The sequence below is a fragment of the Anomaloglossus baeobatrachus genome, chromosome 7 (assembly GCF_048569485.1).
Source record: "Anomaloglossus baeobatrachus isolate aAnoBae1 chromosome 7, aAnoBae1.hap1, whole genome shotgun sequence".
Taxonomy (NCBI): domain Eukaryota; kingdom Metazoa; phylum Chordata; class Amphibia; order Anura; family Aromobatidae; genus Anomaloglossus; species Anomaloglossus baeobatrachus.
The window spans coordinates 95,235,504-95,239,510 of record NC_134359.1 but is presented as its reverse complement, the minus strand read 5'-3'; positions in this window follow the sequence as shown (position 1 = coordinate 95,239,510).

Genomic DNA, 4,007 nt, shown 5'->3' with positions numbered 1-4,007 from the left:
GAATTGGCGCATCTAATGGATGCGCCACTTCTGGGGCGGCTGCGGCCTGCTATTTTTAGGCTGGGAAGAGTCCAATAACCATGGCTCTTCCCATCCTGAAAATACCAGACCCCAGCTGTCAGCTTCACCTTGGCTGGTGATCTAATTTGGGGGGACCCCACGTTTGTTTTTTTTTTTAATTATTTATTTATAAATAATTAAAAAAAAAAAAAACAGCTTGGGGAGCCCTCCAAATTGATCACCAGACAAGATGAAGCTGTCAGCTGTGGTTTGCAGGCTACAGCTGTCTGCTTTACCCTAGCTGGCTATCAAAAATAGGGGGGACCCCACGTCATTTATTTTAATTTTTTTTTTTTTTTTTTGGGCTAAATACAAGGCTAGGCATCCTTTAGTGTCACATGAAAGGCACTAAAGGGCGCCAGCTTAGAATATGCAGGGGGGTGGGACGTTATATATGTTTGACATCTATCCATTCATCCATTGTAGCATTTTACGCTGTGTGCCCACAATCAGGGTTTGCAGCGTTTTGGGCGCAGAGTGTTTTCCCTGCGTCCATAACGCTGCGTTGTGCAGTAGAAGCACAGTGGCAGGATTTTTAGAAATCCCGTGCCCACTGTGTTTCTTTTCTCCGCAGCATAAACCGACCTGTGGCGCAGCTTCCCGAGCCTCAGCATGTCAATTTATGCTGCGGAGATGAGTGTTCTTTGCAGGTAGAATAAAACTAAAGTCCACAGCAGCCTGAACCCAAATCGTGGGCATGGGCAGCTGCGTTCTCCCGTGGACAACACTCACATTTCTGCAGGAGGCTGACACTGTGTACTAGACGCCGTGTCGCTGGATCATGGCCACATAGCCTAAAGGCTACTTTACACGCTGCGATATCGGTCCCGATATCGCTAGTGTGGGTACCCGCCCCCATCTGTTGTGCGACACGGGCAAATCGCTGCCCGTGCCGCACAACATCGCGCAGACGCATCACACATACTTACCTGCCCGGCGACGTCGCTGTGACCGGCGAACCGCCTCCTTTCTAAGGGGGCGGTCCGTGTGGCGTCACAGTGACGTCACTGAGCGGCCGCCCAATAGAAGCGGAGGGGCGGAGATGAGTGGCCGGAACATCCCGCCCACCTTCTTCCTTCCTCATAGCGGCCGGGAGGCAGGTAAGGAGAGGTTCCTCGTTCCTGCGGCGTCACACATAGCGATGTGTGCTGCCGCAGGAGCGACGAACTACATCGTTACTGCTGCAGTAACGATAATCGAGAATGGACCCCCATGTCACCGATGAGCGATTTTGCACGTTTTTGCAACGATGCAAAATCGCTCATCGGTGTCACACGCAGCAACATCGCTAATGTGGCCGGATGTGCGTCACCAATTCCGTGACCCTAACGACTCCGCATTAGCGATGTCGCAGCGTGTAAAGCCCCCTTAACAGTGAGAAATTTGTTGCTACAGCAACATTTTTGTGAAGTACCTGTGGATTCAAAATGCTTACTATACTCCTGAATAAAATCCTTGAGGGGTCCAGTTTCCAAAATGAGGTCACTTGTGGGGGGTTTCTGATGTATAGGTACCCAAGGGGCCCTGCTAATGTGACATGGTGCGCGCAATTTACTTCAACTTTTCCAAAATTCAAATGGTGCTCCTTCCATTCCAAGCCCTCCCATTTATCCAAACAAAGGTTTTTGGCCACATGTGGGGTATCCCTGCGCTCACAAGAAATTAGATAACAACCTGTGGGGTACACGTTTTGTTGTTGCCTCTTGAAAAAGTGAAAAATGTGTCGCTAAATCAACATTTTTGTGAAAAAAATGAAAATTTCAATATGGCAACCTAAGCTTATCAAATTCTGTGAAGTATTCGTGGATTCAAAATGCTCAATATACACCTAGATTAAAGCCTTGAGGGGTCTTATTTCCAGAATGGGGTCACTTGTGGGGGACCTCCACTGCTTAGGCACCTCAGGGGCTCTCCTAATGCAACATGGCGTCCGCTATTGATTCCAGCCAATTTTGCAGTCAAACTGCACTCCTTCTCTTCTGAGCCCTGTAGTGTGCCCAAACAGTTGATTTCCACCACATACAAGATATCAACAAACTCAGGAGAAATTGCGCAATAAATTTCATGGTGATTTATTTCCTGTTACCCTTGTGAAAAAAAAAGCTACCTGGTTGAAGTAACAATTTTGTGGTAAAATTTTATTTTTTTATTTTCATGGCTCAACGTTATAAACTTCTGTAAAGCACCTGGAGGTTCAGGGTACTCACCAAACATCAAGATAAATTCCTTGAGGGGCCTAGTTTCCAATATGGGGTCACTTGTGGTGTTTTTTTGCTGTTTACGTACCTTAGGGGTCCTCCAAATGCGACATGGTGCCTGCAATCTATTTCAGCCAAATTTGCTTTCCAAAATTCAAATATTGCTCCTTCTGTTCCGAGCCCTCCCATTTGTCCAAACAAAGGTTTCTGACCACATGTGGGGTATTGGCGCGTTCATAAGAAAGTGGGTAACAAGTTTTGGGGTTCATTTTGTTGTGTTATTTCTTCTAAAAGTGAATAAATTTGGGGTAGAGCAACATTTTAGGTAAAATTTTATTTTTTGCTTTTTTTCATTCCACTTTGCTTTAGTTCCTGTGAAGCACCTGAAGGGTTAATAAACTTCTTGGATGTGGTTTTGAGTACTTTGAGGGGTGCTGTTTTGAGAATGGTGTCACTTTTAGGTATTTTCTGTCACTTAGGCCTCTCAAAGTCACTTCAAATGTGATGTGGTCCCTAAAAAAATGGTTTTGTGAATTTTGTTGAAAAAATGGGAAATTGCTGATGAACTTTGACCCCTTCTAACTTCCTAACCCCAAAACATTTTGTTTCAGAAATTGCGCTAATGTAAAGTAGACATGTGGGAAATGTTATTTATTAACTGTTTTGTGTGACATAACTCTCTGGGTTAAGGGCATAAAAATTAAAAGTTTGAAAATTGCAAAATTTTCAAAATTTTCATCAAATTTCCGATTTTTTCACAAATAAAAGCAAAAAATATCGTTCTAAATTTATAACTATCATGAAGTACAATATGTCACGAAAAAACAATGTCAGAATCACCGGGATCCGTTGAAGCGTTCCAGAGTTATGACCTCATAAAGTGACACTGGTCAGAATTGCAAAAAATGGCCTGGTCATTAAGGACAAAACTGGCTTCGTCCTTAAGGGGTTAAGCACTTGCAATTTATTTATTTATATTCAGGGTATTTTTCATACAATTTTTCTCCTTGTTTTTTTCTAGTCTTAAGGCTGCAATTCACATGCTTAATGTTGCATGTTTACTGAACATTGTTTCAGCTCAGGTTTTTGTGTTAGTTGTGAGATGTTTATTAATGCCTGCCTACAGTGCTAAAAGCAGGGACAGGAAAAGCAGGGATGCACGTGGAGCAGGGGCCCGACGGAAGCACCTTGGTCCTAGGAGAAGAAACACTTCCCCGGCAGGTGCTGCAGCTCTCTGCAACATAGCCCCTATCTGTGACTGAGGAGAGCTGAGCTCTGCAAATAAATGAGCCAGTCATCCCTAACCTTCATGCCACGCATGGGCCTGCAGCGTCTCAAAGATGTGAAGGTCCATCGGGTTTCTCCTGCTTCCACCAGGCAGAGCTGCTGCCGGATCCTGGGATACCAGGGGAAGAGGCCGGACACCGGCCCAGACCCCAATATATAGGTAGAAATTACACCCTATAGTTGGGATTGGGAAATCGGGGGGGGGCCAGGACGGTGTCCCCTCCCAAACAAAGGAAGAGCAGGGCCTGGACGGGAGAGGGGGCTGGACAAAAACAGCATTGGGGTTAACCCCTTGCTGCACAGTCTGGGGCAGTTTCATTATGCACTACACCGCCCACCAGAACTGCTTGTGGTCCTGGGTGCATATTGGACCTGACAGGTTAACTTTAATAACATCAGAATACAAACGGTTTCTTTTTTCAATATTGGCAATATATTCGGCTATACGCCTTTTTCATTTTC